Consider the following 21,123-nt stretch of genomic DNA (forward strand, 5'->3'; position numbering starts at 1 on the left):
TCCATTTAGAAACAATCTTCTCCTAGGTTTCTAGGTGAAGCAGGTAGAGGCTGCGGGGCAGTATGCTGACGACAGCCCTGGGGTTTTGCTAAGTAGTGCAGGGGCTGGGCCTGCATCTTCACAGGCCTTCTTCACCAGTGCAGAATCCACTGATGTCAGGAGTGGGGCCCTATTATCACTGAGCTACTCAGCAGAAAATGAATGGAAAGGGAGACAATCACTGAGGGAAATACCAATCCAAATAAGTTTCTATTCTGGATCCCAGCTTTATCCTGCTAAGAAAAGGAAAGACTTCTGAGAGGGCAGAGAATTAGAAGGGAGTCATGCTGAATACAACAAATGCACAAAAGGGCTGGCAATGTTTTTAGTGGGGCCAGGAATCAGGGAGAAATTTTCAGAAGTCAAAGTGGCTTACGCCTGGCCTAAGTAAGGTCTTACTACAAATATTAGGGTAACAGGGCCTCAGTCTCAGGCAAAACACACAGCTGCAAGGCTCTGCTTTGAATCCAATGCTGGGACACAAGGAGCATTGTGGCCTAGCACAGACTTTGTAATCGGGAGGATCTGAGTGCAAATTCTATATTCGCTACTTAATAGTTAAGTAACTTTCGTCAAGTCAATAACCTTTCTAATCTTCAGTTTCATCATTGTAAAAGAGCTTTAAAACATCATCTTTAAGGGGTGCCGTAAAGGTTAAAATAGACATTTCATGATTCAATTCTTAGTACACAGTACATGCTCAATAAAAAATAGCAACTAACCTAAGTATCTGACTCAGCTTTAAAGTGCTGTGTGGGCTCGGCACTCATAGCACAGTGGTTATGGTGCTAGCCGCATGCACCAAAGGTGGCAGGTTTGAACCCAGCCTGGGCCAGCTAAACAACTGCAACAAAAAAATGGCTGGGCGTTGTAGCAGGTGCCTGTAGTCCCAGCTGCTTGAAGGGCTGAGGGAAGAGAATTGCTTGAGCCCAAGAATTTGAGGTTGCTGTGAGCTCTGATGCCACAGCACTCTACCCAGGGTGACATAGTGAGACTCTGTCTCAAAAAACAAACAAATAAATAAAGTGCTTTGTGTACACTAAGTTCACTCAGTCCTCACAAGAAGTGTACGGAGGCAGCTGCCATATTACAGTAGTCCCCCCTTGTTACTCGAAGTACAATATAACAAGATTATTTTGATAAAGACTACATTCACATAACTTTTATTAGAATGTATTGTTATAATTGTTCTATTTTATTATGGTTATTAGTTTCTTATGGTGCCTAATTTATAAATTAAACTTTATCAAAGGTTTAGCGTAGGAAAAAACAACATATATAAGCTTTCAGGGCGATTTTGAACATAACCCCTGTGGATAAAGGGGGACTACTGTATTATTCCTATTTTACATTTGAAGAGACACAGAGAAGTTAAGTAATTATTGCCCACGCCCAAGAGCTGAGCCAGGATTTGAACTCAGGTAGGCTGCTTCTCCATCTACCCCTTACCTACTCAGTGGCACTGCCTTTTGTGTGGTCTCTCAACATTTAGTAAATTCATGGACAACAGAGACCCACAAATCCTGGAACAGAGAGAGCAAAAGGAAGGAAGAGAGGAAAGGCAGAAGGGTAGGGGAGGGATGAGGGGGCACCTTTTCAGTATGAAGGATCCTGGATAGCTGAGGAAAAACATTTTCAATTGAGAAATAGAGCAAAGGAAAATGCTTTCAGTCTTTACTTGTTTCTAGAAGTTAAGAAATGCCCAATTCTCCAAAACTTCTGCTATCCATAGGTCCAATTTGTAATTCTAAACATTCTCCATTCCATGTACCGCAGCTTTGGATTGCAAGTTACCCTTCATTACTGAGCCTTAATGAAGAAGGATGGGTAACAAAGTTATGGTCTCATTAGAAGTAAGGATAACCATCTCAGCACACATATGAAGCTCATGGTGCCATGGTGGCTACATACACATCTGCACATTAATCTTTCTGCTGTTCAGGTCAGCACCATGGTTCAGGAAGGAGGAAAACCAAGCCTGGAGCATGCCTTACAGGTCATGCGCTTGCTTGATGGAATCAGCTCTCCAATGACACGGGTCATCCTGAACTCTCTGCGAATGTTCTAAGACAGTGATTTTCAACGGGTGTGCGACTGCCCACTGGTGCCTTGAGAGGATCTTAGGTGTGCAGCAAAAATTTTTAAAGATCATTAATTAAATTATTTTTGAAAGAAGTTTAAAGTATAATAAGTGTATTCTTCTATTTACTCTTTTGTTGATCAACATAATTTAAGTGTGCCATGGAAGTTTAACTGTTAAGTTCAAGTGTGCTGTGAGATAAAAAAGGTTGAAAAACACTGTTCTAAGAGGACACAGGACACTACACCTGTAACTTTTGAGTTGGGCCAGGTCACTTTTGGAACACTGAGGTGGTATTCCACAGCTCTTTTCCCCCTCCCTGATCTCACAGTGATTACAGAGGGCGGTAGCCTACCCATTCCCTGCAGATCCCTGGCTCTGCAGTGGAAGGGCACCTCGCCAAGTGGTGCTAAGGCTGGCATCTTGTTTATGGACAGCCCAGGGATGATCAGTGTTGAGAGTGGATGGTGAAGAGGGTAGTTCCAGAAGGTACCCGACACATCTCAGAGAGGAAAACAATTCATAAAATAAATCAGACTTGATGATGTACTGTGAAGCATGTTTGTACCATCTTTCAACGGATAATTTAAGTTGGTTACCAAGTATTCCAGAAAAGAAGCCAGTTTGTGAATGCCATATGGCCCTTGTTTCTGACTCTCCAGCTGCCTAATTTTCATCATGTTATTATGAAAAAAGTCCCTTCATCAGAAAGTAAGTTAAAAAGGGGGGGGAGGGGGATGAGGCAAAATTTGTAAAAAAAAAAACAAAAACACCCAGAATTTATTTCTGGTTAATATTTGTAAAATTGATAGAGAAGGAGATTGAAACTAACAACTAATATAGAGGGGACCATCATTTATTTTCTCAACAAAAGCACCATCTAACACTACAAGATATTCCTTTTGGCCCTGGACAAAGGCTACCTTGAAGACTTGGCTAATTCACATAAATGTTCAATACATATTCGGTAGCAACATTTGGAAGTTGATGATATGTACTGTAAATTGCCCAAGTCCTCCATTACTTTTTGTGGGTTTTGTTACTTTAAAAAAAGATAAATCTTATAAAACTTTTACCTACTTGGGTTTCATTTCTGGAATAAAGTGAAATAGATGTTGAAAGTGTATTTTTATTTTTCTCCTGTAGAAAAACCTAAGGCCTAAGATATGAATGGGCAGTGCTGACTGGACAACTTGGGGCCTTAGATGGCAGGGGCTGTAAGGTCAATAGCCAGGGCTGCAAAAAGAAAAGATTTACATTAAACAATAAAACAGTATATAAAAGATTATGGCTCTAAATAGTGATACATTTTGCTAAGTGCTGATTGTGGCACAAATATTTCCACCTTTAACATCTGAGGGCTAACACCGAGCTCTGTTTCATGCACAACAGAAGTCCATCTACTTAAAAACCACCCTTCACTTCGAGGGGTCTTGTGGTTGAGTCTTTGGGGTTCTCTAAGTATAAGATTATACCTCAGGATTTAAATCAATGTCCACAAGTCAGTAGTCTTTGTATACACCAATAACAGCCAAAATGAGAAGCTAATTAAGGATATAATCCCCTTCACAGTAGTTTCAAAGAGAATTAAATACCTAGGAATACACCTAACAAAAGAGGTATATTCAATTCATAAAATAAATCAGACTTGATGATGTACTGTGAAGCATAGTAGTTGAAAGACCTCTGTAAAGAAAATTATGAAACCCTAAGGAAAGAAATAGCAGTAGATATTAACAAATGGAAGAACATACCATGCTCATGGCTGGGAAGAATCAACACTGTTAAAATGTCTATTACTTCCCAAAGCAATCTACAGATTCAATGCTATCCCCATTAAAATACCAACATCATACTTTCAAGATTGGAAAAAATAATTCTTTGTTTTGTATGGAACCAGGAAAAACCCATACAGCCAAGGCAATTCTTAGCAATAAAAACAAAGCTGGGGGCATCAGCCTACAAGACGTTAGGCTTTACTGCAAGGCCATAGTGATCAAAACAGCATGGTACTGCCACAAAAAATAGAGACATAGACATCTGAAACTGAAAAGAAAACCAGAAGATGAAACGAACATCTTATAACCACCTAATCTTTGATAAACCAAACAAGAACATACACTGGGGAAAAGGATCCCTATTCAATAAATAGTGCTGGGAGAACTGGACATCCACATATAAAAAACTGAAACTGGACCCGCACCTTTCTCTACTCCCAAAAATTGATTCAAGATAGATAAAAGACTTAAATTTAAGGCATGAAACACAGAAAAAACACTGGCAGATATTGGCCTGGGGAAAGACTTCATGAAGAAGACTGCCATGGCAATTGCAACAACAAAAAAAATAAACAAATGGGATTTAATTAAACTGAAAAGCTTAAGGAGACAACAACCAAAGCAAATAGACAATCTACACAGTGGAAAAGGATATTTGCACATTATGAACCAGACAAAAGCTTGATAATTAGCATCTACAGAGAACTCAAATTAATCAACATAAAAACAGTCCACAATCCCTTCTATCACTGGGCAAGATAAATGAATAGAACCTTCTCTAAAGAAGATAGACGAATGGCTAACCACCATATGAAAAAATGCTTATTGTCCCTAATTGTCAGAGAAATGCAAATCAAAATCACCCTGAGATATCACTTAACCCCAGTGAGAATGGCCAACATCACAAAATCTCAAAACTGCAGATGCTGGCATGGATGTACAGAGAAGGGAATATTTCTACATTGCTGGTGGGACTGTAAACTAATACAACCTTTTTGGAAGGAAGTATGGAAAATCCTCAAAGAATGAATCCTCAACAATAAAAAAAAGGGGGGGAGACAAGATGGCTGACTGAAGCCAGCTTTCTACAGAGGCTCCCATCCAGAAGGAGAGTTAAAGGAAAGAAATTTAGCAAGTAACCTGGCAGATTAGAGCTGCGACAAGAGAGAAGGTTGAAGAACGTACATCAACCCTGCTGAGGCAAGCTGCAACCCCAAGGATATAAATGAAAGATACAAAATCCATCACCAAGTGGACGGGAGTCCCCTCCCCCATGAGAACGGCTCAGAGTACCCCACAAACAAACGAGCAGAGTTCAAAAGTCCTCCCACTATATCCCATGGGAGAGACCCTCTAAAAACTGGACCTACTTCCCCCTCTTAGGGTGCCATGGTGCTCTCCTACCAGGCATAAAACTGTATAAAACTGTACATATTCTCTACCTGCAATTCTGAGCTCCCAGCACTCCCCTCCACTCTCACTCTGAGGTCTGGAAGCCTGTCCCCCAGGAGTCCAGATTCTTGGGTATTTTCTCGAGAGGTGTGGATAGGGCACGGACTGCTGCTGGTCAGTGCTGATTCTATGGCACAAGAGTGAGGAGAGGACAGTCGGCTGAGAGGGAACCACGCAGCAGTGGCAGTGCCCCGAGGCACAGAGTAGCAGTCATTTTTGGCAACAATAGGGCTCACCCCTGGATATTCCGGAGTCAAACCCCCTGTCTCTCTGGGTAACCAGAGGAGGCCGGGCATCTTCTCAGGTGGCAGCCACTGGTGGAACAGATCTGGGACAGAAATGCAGACCTCATGACTAAAGGGTTTGCCTGAGGTGGTACCGGCCTGGGTAGAGCACAGGGACTAGAAAACGCACGCGCAGAGCCGGCAGATTCCCAGGGTGGGGCTGACCCAGATGACTGCTTTACTGAGCCTAAGATGCAGCTGGCACTCAGGAGATCATCAGCCTAAACAAAGGAGGGCAGCCAGAGGCTGGAACTGACAGGTAACCGTGCTGCGAATACAAACTACAGTTGAGACCAGGCAGCAGCACAGACAGGGCTTGAGGCACAGGTTCTGTGAACTCAAAACAGCTTCTCTTCTGCAGCGGAATGTAGCAGGGACAGAAACAAATTCTGCAAAGTTGTTCTGTTCTGTCAATAACATCAATCAGGGTAGGGCTGGAACTTAGTGAACAGCCCCATCCTCCATTAAGCACCTGAGGTTGTCAGACCTCACTTCCCCCTGCTGAATAGTGGCAGAGAACAGCGGCCTGGCTGAGGAGACATAGATCTCCTTTGTGATTCAGGCAGGTGCAAATCCCTGGAGTATCTGTTCATTGGAGGCAAATGGGTCACAGCCCTGCAGGGCTATCAGTGACTGGGTGTGACAGAGCTACAAGGTGGGGAAGGAGGCATCAACCTTTCCAGACTGATCTATTTGCTGGGTAGGTCCTCCTGACCTCACGGAGCACCGGAGCAAGTCATATTTGAGTTGTCAGCAGACTCCTGCGATCCAGTTGCCAGAGAACTTTTAAACTCTCCCACCTGGTGCTGACTGAGACAGGTGCTGACTGAGACAATTGATTTGGACCTTTTGAACTGAGCCAACAGCCCGAGGACTATCCAAGTGGTACCCTGGGTGTGTGGTTGTAGGAAGGTTTGATTTTCCTTTTCCAATCGCTGCCTGTGGGGGGCAGGGTGACTTAATTGCTGCTATTTCTCCACAGCTGAGACTTCAACCCAGAGCAACTTTTTCACTAGGGTTGGACAGAGACCAGCTGAAAACAAGACTGAGCCACTTAGTCCCAACACACCAAGCAGGTCCCCAGTTTCTCAGGCCGTAGCACTGTACGGGTCCTCAGCAAAGCTCCAGGGGAAAAGGAGACACCAGGCCCAGATTTTGGGCAAAGGGCTGGTCAATCACTACTCCTGGAGCCTCAAACCCAACTTTTCTTTATCCACTCATCTAGTCAAACAGTGCGAAATAATCATGGGGCGGAATCACGGAAAAACTCTGGTAACATGAATAATCAGAGTAGATAAACCCCCTCAAGGAAAGATATGGCAGATATAATTGAAGATCCCATTCAGAAACAGATGGCCAAGGTGTCAAAATCAGATTCAGAATTTGAATTGCGAACAAGATTCATAGAATGGGGGGAAAGTTGAAATTAGAAACTCAAGGAGCAATTCAAAAGTTGTCTCAAGAATTCAACAAATTTAAAACAAAACCACTAAAGATCTTCACGCACTGAAACAAGAATTTGCAGCCCTCAAAGATCTGAAAAATACAGGAGAATCCCTCAGTAACAGAGTGGAGCAAGCAGAAGAAAGGATTTCTGGCATTGAAGACAAAGCTTTTGAACACTCCAAACTCTCAAAGAGGAAGAGAAATGGAGAACAAGAACGGAACATTCTCTCAGAGAGCTCTGGGACAATTCGAAGAAGGCTAATATCTGCCTCACTAGAATCCCTGAAAGCGATGAAGTGGCTTTGCAAGGCACAGAGGCTCTTCCCCAAGAAATTATGAAAGAGAATTTTCCAGACATGGCAAGAGATTCTGAAATTCACATAGCAGACAGTTTCAGAACCCCAGCACGACTCAACACAAATAAGATATCCCAACGCACATCATCGTTAACTTCACTAAAGTTAATATTAAGGAGAAAATTCTGAAAGTAGCCAGATGTAAGAAAACCATTACCTACAAAGGGAAGAATATCAGAATGACTTCAGATATCTCTGCTGAAATTTTCAAGACAGAAGAGGCTGGACATAGACTTTTAATCTCCTAAAGCAAAATAACTCTCAACCCCGGATCCTGTATCCAGCTAAACTGAGTTTCATTGATGATGGAGAAATTAAATACTTTAATGACATTCACATGTTGAAAAAATTCACCATCACCAAACCAGCTCTCCAGGATATTCTCAGAGCTATCCTCCATAATTATCAGCACAAAAGTAAACTCACTCAGAAACTTTTGATCAAAGTCCAACTGCCACAGTGGTAAACGGATTAAAAATGTCACGGGACTTCGAAAAAACTCAATACCCAAAATTTTACCAGGCTTATAAAAAATCTCCATTAATGTGAATGGCTTAAACTGTCCTCTAAGGAGGCACAGGTTGCCTGACTGGATACAAAAACTCAGGCAAGATATTTGCTGTATACAAGAATCTCATCTTACCATAAAAGATACATATAGACACAGGGTGAAAGGATGGTCGTCCATACTTAAGGCAAATGGAAATCAGAAAAAAGCAGGTATTGCAATTCTTATTGCAGATACAATAGGCTTTAAACCAACAAAAGTAAGGAAGGATAAGAACAGTCACTTCATAGTTGTTCAGGGTAATACTCAATATGATGAGACTTCAATTATTAATATTTATGCATCCAACAAAAATGTGCCTCAATTTATAAGAGAAACTCTAACAGACATGAGCAACTTGATTTCCTCCAGCTCCATAATAGTTGGAGATTTTAACACCCCTTTGGTAGTGTTGGATAGATCCTCCAATATGAAGCCAAGCAAAGAAATTTTAGATTTAAACCTAACCATCCTACATTTGGATTTAACAGACATCTACAGAACATTTCATCCCAACAAAAATGAATACACATACTTCTCATCACAAAACATATCACAATTTAGGTCAAAAGACTAACCTCAGTAAATTTGAAGGAACAGAAATTATTCCTTGTATCTTCGTGGACCACCATGGAATAAAAGTAGAACTCAGTAACAACAGGAATCTGCATACTCATACAAAAGCATGGAAGTTAAGTAACCTTATGCTGAATGATAACTGGGTCAGAGATGAGATTAAGAAGGAAATTGCCAGGGCGGCACCTGTGGCTCAGTGGGTAAGGCGCCGGCCCCATATACCGAGGGTGGCGGGTTCAAACCCGGCCCAGGGCAAACCGCAACCAAAAAAATAGTCAGGCGTTGTGGCGGGCGCCTGTAGTCCCAGCTACTCAGGAGGCTGAGGGAAGAGAATCGCCTAAGCCCAGGAGTTGGAAGTTCCTGTGAGCTGTGTGAGACCACGGCACTCTACCGAGGGCGAAAAAGTAAGACTCTGTCTCTACAAAAAACATAAAAAAGAAGGAAATTGCCGGGCGGCGCCTGGGGCTCAGTGAGCAGGGCGCTGGCCCCATAAACCGAGGGTGGCGGGTTCAAACCCAGCCCTGGCCAAACTGCAACAAAAAATAACCGGGCGTTGTGGTGGGCGCCAGTAGTCCCAGCTACTCGGGAGGCTGAGGCAGGAGAATCGCCAAAACCCAGGAGCTGGAGGTTGCTGTGAGCTGTGTGACGCTACGGCACTCTACTGAGGGCAATAAAGTGAAACTCTGTCTCTACATAAGAAAAAAAAAAAAAAGGAAATCACCAAATTTTTGGAAGAAAATGACAATGAAGACACAAATTATCAGAACCTCTGGGACACAGCAAAGGCAGTCCTCAGAAGGAAATTTATAGCACTGCAAGCCTTCCTCAAGAGAACGGAAAGAGAGGAAGTTAACAACTTAATGGAACATCTCAAGCCACTGGAAAAGGAAGAACATTCCAACCCCAAACCCAGTAGAAGAAAAGAAATAACCAAAATTAGAGCAGAATTAAATGAAATCGAACACAAAAGAATAATACAACAGATCAATAAATCAAAAAGCTGTTTTTTTGAAAAGGTCAATAAAATAGATAAACCTTTGGCTAACCTAACCAGAAAAAAGAGTAAAATCTCTAATTTCATCAATCAGAAATGACAAAGACCAAATAACAACAGACTCCTCAGAAATTAAAAAAAATCCTTAATGAATATTACAAGAAACTTTATTCTCAGAAATATGAACATATGAAGGAAATTGACCAATACTTGGTAGCACGTCACCTTCCAAGACTTAGCAGAATCAAGTGGAACTGTTGAACAGGCCTATATCAAGTTCTGAAATAGCATCAACCATACAAAATTTCCCTGAAGAGTAAAGCCGGGGATCAGATGGCTTCACATCAGAATTCTACCAAACCTTTAAAGAGGAATTAGTACTTATATTACTCAACCTGTTCCAAAATGTAGAAAAAGAAGGAATATGACCCAACTCGTCCTACAAAGCAAACATTATCCTGATCCCCAAACGAGGAAAGACCCAACAAGAAAAGAACCAATATCACTAATGAATATAGATGCAAAAATATTCAACAAGGTCCTAACAAACAGAATCCAGCAACACATCAAACAAATTATACATCATGACCAAATCAGTTTTATCCCAGGGTTTCAAGGCTGGTTCAATATATGTAAATCTATAAATATAATTCAGCACATAAACAAATTAAAAAACAAAGACCATATAATTCTCTCAATTGATGCAGAAAAAACTTTTGATAATATCCAGCATCCCTTCATCATCAGAACACTTAAGAAAATTGGTATAGAAGGGACATTTCTTAAACTGATAGAGGCCATCTATAGCAAACCAACAGCCAATATCGTATTGAATAGAGTTAAATTGGAATCATTTCCAGTCAGATCAGGAACCAGACAAGGCTGCCCACTGTCTCCCAGCTCTTTAACATTGTAATAGAAGTTTTAGCCATTGCAATTAGGGAAGAAAAGGTGATCAAGGGTATCCATATAGGGTCAGAAGAGATCAAACTTTCGCTCTTTGCAGATGATATGATTGTGTATCTGGAAAACACCAGGGAATCCACTACAAAACTCTTAGAAGTGATCAAGGAATACAGTAGCGTCTCAGGTTACAAAATCAACATTCATAAATCAGTAGCCTTTATATATACCAAAAATAGTCAAGCTGATAAAACAGTTAGGGACTATATTCCATTCACAGTACTGACAAAGAAGATGAAATACTTGGGAGTTTATCTAACAAAGGATGTGAAAGATCTCTATAAAGAGAACTATGAAACTCTAAGAAAAGAAATAGCTGAAAATGTTAACAAATGGAAAAACATACCATGCTCATGGCTGGGAAGAATCAACATTGTTAAAATGTCTATACTACCCAAAGCAATATATAATTTTAACGCAATCCCTATTAAAGCTCCACTGTCATACTTTAATGATCTTGAAAAAATACTTTGTTTTATATAGAATCAGAAAAAACCTTGAATAGCCAAGACATTACTCAGAAATAAAAACAAAGCAGGAGGAATCATGCTACCAGACCTCAGACTATACTATAAATCAATAGTGATCAAAACAGCATGGTACTGGCACAAAAACAGAGAGGTAGATGTATGGAACAGAATAGAGAACCAAGAGATGAACCCAGCACTACTTACCATTACTTGATCTTTGACAAGCCAATTAAAAACATTCAGTGGGGAAAAGATTCCCTATTTAACAAATGGTGCTGGGTGAATTGGCTGGCATCCTGTAGAAGACTGAAACTGGACCCACACCTTTCACTATTAACTAAGATAGACTCTTACTGAATTAAAGATTTAAACTTAAGACATGAAACTATAAAAATACTAGAAGAGAGTGCAGGGAAAACTCTTGAAGAAATCGGCCTGGGAGAATATTTATGAGGAGGACTTCCTGGGCAATCAAAGCAGCTTCAAAAATACACTACTCGGACCTGATTAAACTAAAAAGCTTCTGCACAGCCAAGAACACAGTAAATGAAGCAAGAAAACAGCCCTCAGAATGGGAGAAGATATTTGCAGGTTATGTCTCTGTCAAAGGTTTAATAACCAGAATCCATAGAGAACTCAAACATATTAGCAAGAAAAGAACAAGTGATCCCTTCTCAGGGTGGGCAAGGGACTTGAAGAGAAACTTCTCTGAAGAAGACGGCGCACGGCCTACAGACATATGAAAAAATGCTCATCATCCTTAACCATCATCATCATCTAACTCCAGTAAGATTAGCCCGTATCACAAAATCCCAAGACCAGAGATGATGGCGTGGATTTGGAGAAAAGGAAACACTTCTACACTGCTGGTGGGAATGCAAATTAATACATTCCTTTGGAAAGATGTTTGGAGAACACTTAGAGATCTAAAAATATATCTGCCATTCAATCCTATAATTCCTCTACTAGGTATATACCCAGAAGACCAAAAATCACATTATAACAAAGATATTTGTACCAGAAGGTTTACTGCAGCCCAATTCATAATTGCTAAGTCATGGAAAAAGCCCAAGTGCCCATCAATCCATGAATGAATTAATAAATTGTGGTATATGTACACCATGGAATATTAGGTAGCCTTAAAGAAAGATGGAGACTTTACCTCTCATGTTTACATGGATGGAGCTGGAACATATTCTTCTTAGTAAAGTATCTCAAGAATGGAAGAAAAAGTATCTCAAGAATAGAAGAAAAAGTATCCAATGTACTCAGCCCTACTATGAAACTAATTTATGGGTTTCATATGAAAGCTATAACCCAGTTATAACCTAATAATATGGGGAAGAGGGAGAGGGGAGGGGAGGGGAGGGGAGGAGGGAGGGTGATTGGTGGGATCACACCTACAGTACATCTTACAAGGGTACATGTGAAACTTAGTAAATGTAGAATATAAATGTCTTAACACAATAACTAAGAAAATGCCAGGAAGGCTATGTTAACCAGTGTGATGAAAAGATGTCAAGTGGTATATAAAACTAGTGTACGGTGCCCCATGATTGCATTAATGTACACAGCTATGATTTAATAATAAATTAAAAAAAAAACCCTCCCACCGTTGAAACCAAAATGTTATAGAAATTCTCACTTTGATGGCAATAACAGAACAAAACAAAAACAAAAAGGAAAAGAAAGTGGATACAGGATGTAAAAGAAAGTCAAGGAAATAGCTTTGTTTAGTAATCACACAATAATTTTAAAGAGAGCAACAAAGAATAATTTTTTTTCCTTCCAAAAGGTAATAGTAACAACTTTTCCAGAAGAACCTTGGGAATGGCAAACAAAAGAAAAAGATTAAACAAAGAAGGTAAAGACTTTGCTCTGTAGTGAGTTTTTAATTCAATACTCAAGGAAGGAAAGGTGGATAAGAGTGGAATAAATTCTGTTAAATGTAAGCGTTTCCAGCAAATCATCCTGAAGTGATATTCTGACTTCTATCTGCACACAATTTCCTTAGTGATTAATAATTTTTAAAATGATGTATTTTCAGGTACTTGATTGTTTATTCAGCTATGTGTCAAGCAATCTAACAGGGCTTCCATATTTTTCCTAAGACCTAGATAAGGTATGTCCAAAATAATTTAGGTCAATTTTTATTTTCTTTTGTTTTACTGTAGGAAAAGTTAAGAACAAATTATCTGAGTTCGCTAAGTCTGAGAAGCTGTATATTGCAAAAGAAGAACTGGAAATCCTAGTCTGGGATAGAAAGTTCTGTGGGAATGAATGTGTCCTCTCCATAGCTGTCCCCTCTCCTTAGCAGAACATGGCCCCCAAGGCCCCCTCTCTAGATGGCTTTCTATTCTTCCTCCTGATAGGAGGAAGGGCTTCCCTCATCTCTGCCTAGCATAGGTTTTCTAGTCACTGCAATACTGGTTTTCAGCGGTGATAGAAAGCGTTTTATTTTTTAAGAACTGAAATACCATATATTTGCCTAAAACTACTGAACCAGACTGCTGAACCACTTAAGACTTTGAGACACACTCCAGGAGTTACACATGGAATTAACATTTTAAAGTGAACAGGAAGCAGTTGTTGAGAAAACAATCTTCCAAGCTCCCAAAAGCCACAAGTAGACATGGGCATGAAAGACCATAATTATTCCAAAAATAATTCTTACTTTAGATGAAAGACTTTCTGAATATGTGGCCCATGCATGTGACAGAATCAAAATGGAAACAGGTAACTTCAGTATGGAATCTTCATGTCTATATAATGAAATTAAAGAAAATGAGAACTGGAAATGTTTTCTTTGAACAAAAGCTGGCTTGCTAATAATACCAGATTACAGTCCTTGCCAAAGAACAAAAAAGGTATTTTTTTAAAGCTTCTTAGACATATAAAATAGGAAAGACGGGATTATTTAGTTGAAGATATGAAATGAGGGATCAATTTGGATGTTATATCTATCTTTTCAATATTTATTTTCTCAAGTACTTTAAGGTCAAAAGAAACTTTTTTTATTCTTATTTTTTTTTTGTAGAGACAGAGTTTCACTTTATGGCCCTCGGTAGAGTGCCATGGCATCACACAGCTCACAGCAACCTCCAACTCCTAGACTTAAGCGATTCTCTTGCCTCAGCCTCCCAAGTAGCCGGGACCACAGGTGCCTGCCACAACACCCGGCTATTTTTTGTTGTTGTTGCAGTTCGGCCGGGGTCGGGTTTGAACCCACCACCCTCGGTATATGGGGCAGGCGCCTTACCGGCCACAGGCACCGCCCCAAAAGAAACTTTTTGAGAAGTTAGAATAGACTACATGAAAACATGCTCACAGCTCAAAAACAAAAGCACTGTCACACTTTATTTCTGGCTATTCCATTTTTTAAAAAGATTAACATTATTTCATTTTTCAACTTAATTTTCATGATTAATGCAGTTTTCTTCATTTTTAGGTAGTGCTTATTTTGTTATTCTCGAATATTACTTTCCTTAATTAATTTGCTAATATTTAGACAAAAGTAATAGATCCTTAATATTCCTTTTAAAATACATTTTTATATGTTTTATAACATATTCATGTGATTATATTTGAAATATATTAAATGCTCAGTTCTATATATTTCTGCAAAAGAATTTTGAACACTTTATAAAATAAAGTGCCAAGATTTTATTTAATTTTTTTATAAAGTCTTTTGTACATAGATCATAAATACATTTATGCACATTTCAGTGTGTTGATTATTTGAACAAATTGGAGTGCTTACATTATACTAATCAGCATAGCTTTCATCTCATTTAACCAATTATAGCATTAGGACATTTGTGTTCTACACATGATAGATCCAACTTGTACTTGCAATGTGCTCCATAGTTGTGGTCCCCCTACTATCTCTTCCACCTCCTCCCCATCCCGCACCCTCCCCTTCCCTCCTTCATCAGAGACTAAAGTTGTGTTTCTTTTTTTTCTTTAATTAAATCATAGCTGTGTACACTGATATATTCATGGGGCATCATTCACTAGCTTCACAGACGGTTTACCAAGTTTCACATACACCCTTGTAAGATGCATCGCTGGTGTAATCCCACCAATCCCCTTCCCTCTATCCTCCTCCCCCCTCACTCCCCTCCCTCTCCCCCTCCCCCCTATTCTTAGGTTGTAACTGGGTTATAGCTTTCATGTGAAAACCCTAAATTAGTTTCATAGTAAGGCTGAGTACATTGGGTACTTTTTCTTCCATTCTTGAGATACTTTACCGAGAATATGTTCCAGCTCCATCCATGTAAACATGAAAGAGGTAAAGTCTCCATCTTTCTTTAAGGCTGCATAATATTCCATTGTGTACATATACCACAATTTATTAATCCATTCGTGGATCGATGGGCACTTGGGCTTCTTCCATGACTTACCAATTATTAATTGGGCTGCAATAAACATTCTGGTACAAATATCTTTGTTATGATTTGATATTTGGTCTTCTGGGTATATGCCCAGTAGAGGGATTACAGGATTGAATGGCAGATCTATTTTTAGATCTCTAAGTGTTCTCCATATCTCTTTCCAAAGGAATGTATTAATTTGCATTCCCAACAGCAGTGCAAAAGTGTTCCCTTTTCTCCACATCCGCGCCAACATCTCTGGTCTTGGGATTTTGTGATATAGGCTAGTCTCACTGGAGTTAGATGGTATCTCAAAGTAGTTTTGATTTGCATTTCTCTGATGATTAAAGATGATGAGCATTTTTTCATATGTCTGAAGGCCGCGCGCCTGTCTTCTTCAGAGAAGTTTCTCTTCAAATCCCTTGCCCAGCCTGCGATGGGATCCCTTGTTCTATTCTTGCTAATGTATTTGAGTTCTCTGTGGATTCTGGTTATTAAACCTTTGTCAGAGACATAACCTGCAAATATCTTCTCCCATTCTGAGGGCTGTTTTCTTGCTTCACTTACTGTGTTCTTCGCTGTGCAGAAGCTTTTGAGTTTGATCAAGTCCCAGTAGTGTATTTTTGAAGCTGTTTCAATTGCCCGGGGGGTCCTCCTCATAATATACTTGCCCAGACCAATTTCTTCAAGGGTTTTCCCTGCACTCTCCTCTAGTATCTTTATAGTTTCATGTCTTAAGTTTAAATCCTTGATCCTGTGAGAGTCTATCTTAGTTAATGGTGAAAGGTGTGGGTCCAGTTTCAGTCTTCTACAGTTTGCCAGCCAGTTCACCCAGCACCATTTGTTAAATAGGGAATCTTTTCCCCACTGAATGTTTTTAATTGGCTTGTCAAAGATTAAATAATGGTAAGTAGCTGGATTCATCTCTTGGTTCTCTATTCTGTTCCAGACATCTACTTCTCTGTTTTTGTGCCATTACCATGCTGTTTTCATCACTATCCATTTGTAGTATTGTCTGAGGTCTGGTAGCGTAATTCCTCCTGCTTTGTTTTTATTTTTGAGTAATGTCTTGGCTATTTGAGGTTTTTTCTGATTCCATATAAAACAAAGTATTGTTTTTTCAAGATCTTTAAAGTATGACAGTGGAGCTTTAATAGGGATTGCATTGAAATTATATATTGCTTTGGGTAGTATGGACATTTTAACAACGTTGATTCTTCCCAGCCATGAGCGTGGTATGTTTTTCCATTTGTTAATATTTTCAGCTATTTCTTTTCTTAGAGTTTCATAGTTCTCTTTATAGAGATCTTTCACGTCCTTTGTAAGATAAATTCCCAAATATTTCATCTTCTTTGGCACTACTGTGAATGGGATAGAGTCCTTAACTGTTTTTTCAACTTGACTATTTTTGGTATGTATAAAGGCTACTGATTTATGAATGTTGATTTTGTAACCTGAGACGCTGCTATATTCCTTGATCACTTCTAAGAGTTTTGTAGTAGAGTCCCTAGTGTTTTCCAGATATACTATCATATCATCTGCGAAGAGCAAAAGTTTGATCTCTTCTGACCCTATATGGATACCCTTGATCACCTTTTCTACCCTAATTGCGGTGGCTATAACTTCCATTACAATGTTAAAAAGCAATGGAGACAATGGGCAGCCTTGTCTGGTTCCTGATCTGACTGGAAATGATTCCAATTTAACTCCATTCAATATGATATTGGCTGTGGTTTTGCTGTAGATGGTCTCTATCAGTTTAAGAAATGTCCCTTCTATACTGATTTTCTTAAGTGTTCTGATCATGAAGGGATGCTGGATATTATCAAAAGCTTTTTCTGCATCGATTGAGAGAATCATATGGTCTTTGTTTTTTAATTTGTTTATGTGCTGGATTACATTTATAGATTTACATATATTGAACCAGCCTTGAGACCCTGGGATAAAACCGACTTGGTCATGATGTATAATTTGTTTGATGTGTTGCTGGATTCTGTTTGTTAGGATCTTGTTGAATATTTTTGCATCTGTATTCATTAGTGATATTGGTCTATAATTTGCTTTTCTTGTTGGGTCTTTTCCTGGTTTGGGGATCAGGGTGATGTTTGCTTCATAGAACGTGTTGGGTAGTCTTCCTTCTTTTTCTACCTTTTGGAACAGGTTGAGTAATATAGGTACTAATTCCTCTTTAAAAGTTTGGTAGAATTCTGACGTGAAACCATCTGGTCCTGGGCTTTTCTTTTTAGGGAGGTTTTGTATGGTTGATGCTATTTCCGAACTTGATATGGGCCTGTTCTACATTTCCACTTGATTCTGGCTGAGACTTGGAAGGTGATGTGCTTCCAACTATCGGTCAATTTCCTTCAGATTTTCATATTTCTGAGAATACAGTTTCTTGTAATATTAAGGATTTTTTGGATTTCTGAGGAGTCTGTTGTTATTTCGTCTTTGTTGTTTCTGATTGATGAGATTAGAGGTTTTACTCTTTTTTTCGTGATTATGTTGGCCAAAGGTTTATCTATTTTATTGACCTTTTCGAAAAACCAGCTTTTTGATTTATTGATCTGTTGTATTATTCTTTTGTTTTCAATTTCATTTAATTCTGCTCTAATTTTGGTTATTTCTTTACTTCTACTGGGTTTGGGATTGGAATGTTCTTCCTTTTCCAGTTGCTTGAGATGTTCCATTAAGTTGTTAACTTCTTCTCTTTCCATTCTCTTGAGGAAGGCTTGCAGTGCTATAAATTTCCCTCTTAGAACTGCCTTTGCAGTGTCCCACAGGTTCTGATAGTTCGTGTCTTCATTGTTGTTTTGTTCCAAAAAATTGGCGATTTCTTTCTTAATCTCATCTCTGACCCAGCTATCATTCAGCATAAGGTTATTTAACTTCCATGTTTTTGTATGAGTATGCAGATTCCTGTTGTTACTCAGCTCAAGTTTTATTCCATGGTGGTCCGAGAAGATGCATGGAATAATTTCTATTCCTTTAAATTACTGAGGTTAGACTTGTGACCTAAGATGTGATCGATTTTGGAGTAAGTTCCATGGGCTGATGAGAGGTATGTGTATTCAGTTTTGTTGGGATGAAATGTTCTGTAGATGTCTGCTAAATCCAAATGTTGGATGGTTAGGTTTAAATCTAAGATTTCTTTGCTCAGCTTCTTGTTGGAGGATCAATCCAACACTGCCAAAAGAGTGTTGAATTCTCCGACGATTATGGAGCTGGAGGCAATCAAGTTGCTCATGTCTGTTAAGAGTTTCTCTTATAAATTGAGGTTCATTCTGGTTGGGTGCATAGATATTAATAATTGAGATCTCATCATATTGAGTATTACCCTTAACAAATATGAAGTGACCATTTTTGTCCTTCCTTACTTTTGTTGGTTTAAAGTCTATTGTATCTGCAAATAAAACTGCAACACGTGCTTTTTTCTGATTACCATTTGCCTGAAATATGGACGACCATCCTTTCACCCTGAGTCTGTATTTGTCTTTTAAGTTAAGATGTGACTCTTGTATGCAACAGATATCTGGCCTGAGTTTTTGTATCCAGTCAGCTAACCTATGCCTCTTTAGCGGACAGTTTAAGCCGTTCACATTAATGGAGAATATTGATAAGTCTGGTGAAGTTTTGGGTATCGGTGTTTCATTTTTCATATGCAAGTTTGAGTTATTATAAATTGGTTTCACAGTAGTACACAGGAATGGAAAAAATAGTATCCAATGTACTCAGTACTAAAGTGCCAAGATTTTATACAGGTATAATCAATATCATGCGAACTAAAGAAGAAAACCCTAAAAATGGTCATTTTATTCTGGGATAGCAATCACTCTCACGACCCACGACCATGTGAGGCTTTCCTAATTTCCAGTGTGGGCTCTTAATTTCATTTTGGAGGAGAGATTGTATAACTACTGAATCTCAAATGTGCCCAGTTATTAACATTTTAGTATAAAAACCAGTGTCAGTTTTCTTACTAACTTTCCTGTAGTCAATTGTAGAGGCAATGCACAATGAAAGAAAACACAGTTTTGATGGTATTCGTGAACACTGCCCTCCCCTTTTCAAAACCACAGAAATAAAGATACCTCTTCCGAAACGATTTTATTTACTCATTTATTTATTATAATATAAAGAACCCTGAGTGGCAGGTCAGGCGATGTGGGGTTGGAGAGAGAGCTTCAGATTAAAATGACCATGAATCTCTATCCTGGTCATCTGAAACAGAAAATTCCTTTTTTAAACTTAGGACATACCAGGGACCTCTTGTGACCCAGTAGGCTAGGCCTAGAAACCCAGTCATCGATCATGTTGGGCTCACACATTTTCAAAGAAATAGGGACTGTAGTGAATAAACTTGAATTAATCTCTATACATTGGCAAGCTTCTGCTTGGACATTTATCTAAAAATTAAGCCTGGCACAGCAGAATAGGTTTCTAAATAGGGCTTGTGGGCAGAGGGGAACCAAGGTCACGCCATCATTATACTACCCGAACAGGCATCAGTTTTTCTTATCATTATTATTTTTTTTTTTTAGAGACAGAGCCTCACTTTATCACCCTTGGTAGAGTGCTATGGCGTCACAGCTCACAGCATCCTTCAACTCCTGGGTTTAGGCAATTCTCTTGCCTCAGCCTCCCGAATAGGTGGGGCTACAGACAAGGGAGGTAAGATGTGTTTCCTCTCTGCCTATTCCATTCACTGGCTGTTCACTGGGCTGGTGCCAATCAAATAAAAACTTCTCAGTAATTAAAAACTAAAGGTATTGTCAATTTTGTAAGATATGGAATGATAATCATGAAAAATATCCTTATTTTTAGAGCTATATACCAAAGAATCTGGGAGTCAAAGTATGATATCTGGGATGTGACTTAAAATATAGGGGGGGAAGGATTGGTGAAGCAAGTGTGGCAAAATGTTGATAGTTGTTCAGTCTGGGTGATAAAGATAAAGTGATTTATTATTTTATTTTACTCTGGTTGATAATTTTTTTTTTTTTTGTAGAGACAGTCTCACCTTATTGCCCTTGGTAGAGTGCCGTGGTGTCAACACAGCTCACAGCAACCTCCAAATCCTTGGGCTTAGGCGATTCTCTTGCCTCAGCCTCCCGAGTAGCTGGGACTACAGGTGCCCGCCACAACGCCCAGCTATTTTTTTGTTGCAGTTTGGCCGGGGCTGCGTTCGAACCCATCACCCTCGGCATATGGGGCCGGTGCCCTACCGGCTGAGCCACAGGCGCCACCTGGTTTGATAATTTTTATAATAATAAAAGATCAACAGCAACAATCAAACACAAAGTCTAAACCAGAAAAACCATAAAAACAGAATAAATGAGTATAAAAGAAAACCTCCCCATAAACAAAATGCTTCGTATCACTAGGAATCAATCTGTCTTTCTTTCTCACGAGCTCCTGGTAGAATTTTACTGTAGATTCAACTTTTTAAGAAGCAAATGTTATAATTCACAGCAAAAGCCTGAAAAACGTGAATGGTGTTGTGAGTCCTTTTATCTTAAAAGTGTTTATATTATCAACCATTTTGTGGGGGGACTTTCAATATCCAATAACAGAAATAACAGAAGACTGCCTAAATAAATTATGACCCATGCCAACATTGAATACCACACAAACATTAAAAGAATAATATTAGGTTATGATTACTGACATGGAAAGATATTCGTAATAGGTAAAAAGATCATAAAACTGTACTCATAGTAGGATCCAGTTTTTATGAGAAAGTGTATATATATTTAACATATATATAT

General features: G+C 39.2%; 2 protein-coding genes across 8 annotated transcripts in view; one reads left to right on the top strand and one right to left on the bottom strand.

The window, feature by feature from the left end:
- Nucleotides 1-21,123, top strand: part of C1H4orf51 (chromosome 1 C4orf51 homolog) — a 162,010-nt gene that overhangs the window by 129,171 nt on the left and 11,716 nt on the right. For 2 of the 3 annotated variants that reach the window (XR_008378632.1, XR_008378648.1), the window contains one exon: nucleotides 1,982-2,162. The exons of the other annotated variant lie outside the window; for it this stretch is intronic. The gene's annotated coding sequence lies outside the window, so the exon portion shown is untranslated. Of the gene's footprint in view, nucleotides 1-1,981; nucleotides 2,163-21,123 lie in introns of those variants that run through there. 3 annotated transcript variants of the gene reach the window in all.
- Nucleotides 1-21,123, bottom strand: part of ZNF827 (zinc finger protein 827) — a 192,825-nt gene that overhangs the window by 66,665 nt on the left and 105,037 nt on the right. The gene's annotated exons all lie outside the window — the stretch shown is intronic.

This window comes from Nycticebus coucang, chromosome 1 (genome assembly GCF_027406575.1).
Source record: "Nycticebus coucang isolate mNycCou1 chromosome 1, mNycCou1.pri, whole genome shotgun sequence".
Taxonomy (NCBI): Eukaryota; Metazoa; Chordata; class Mammalia; order Primates; family Lorisidae; genus Nycticebus; species Nycticebus coucang.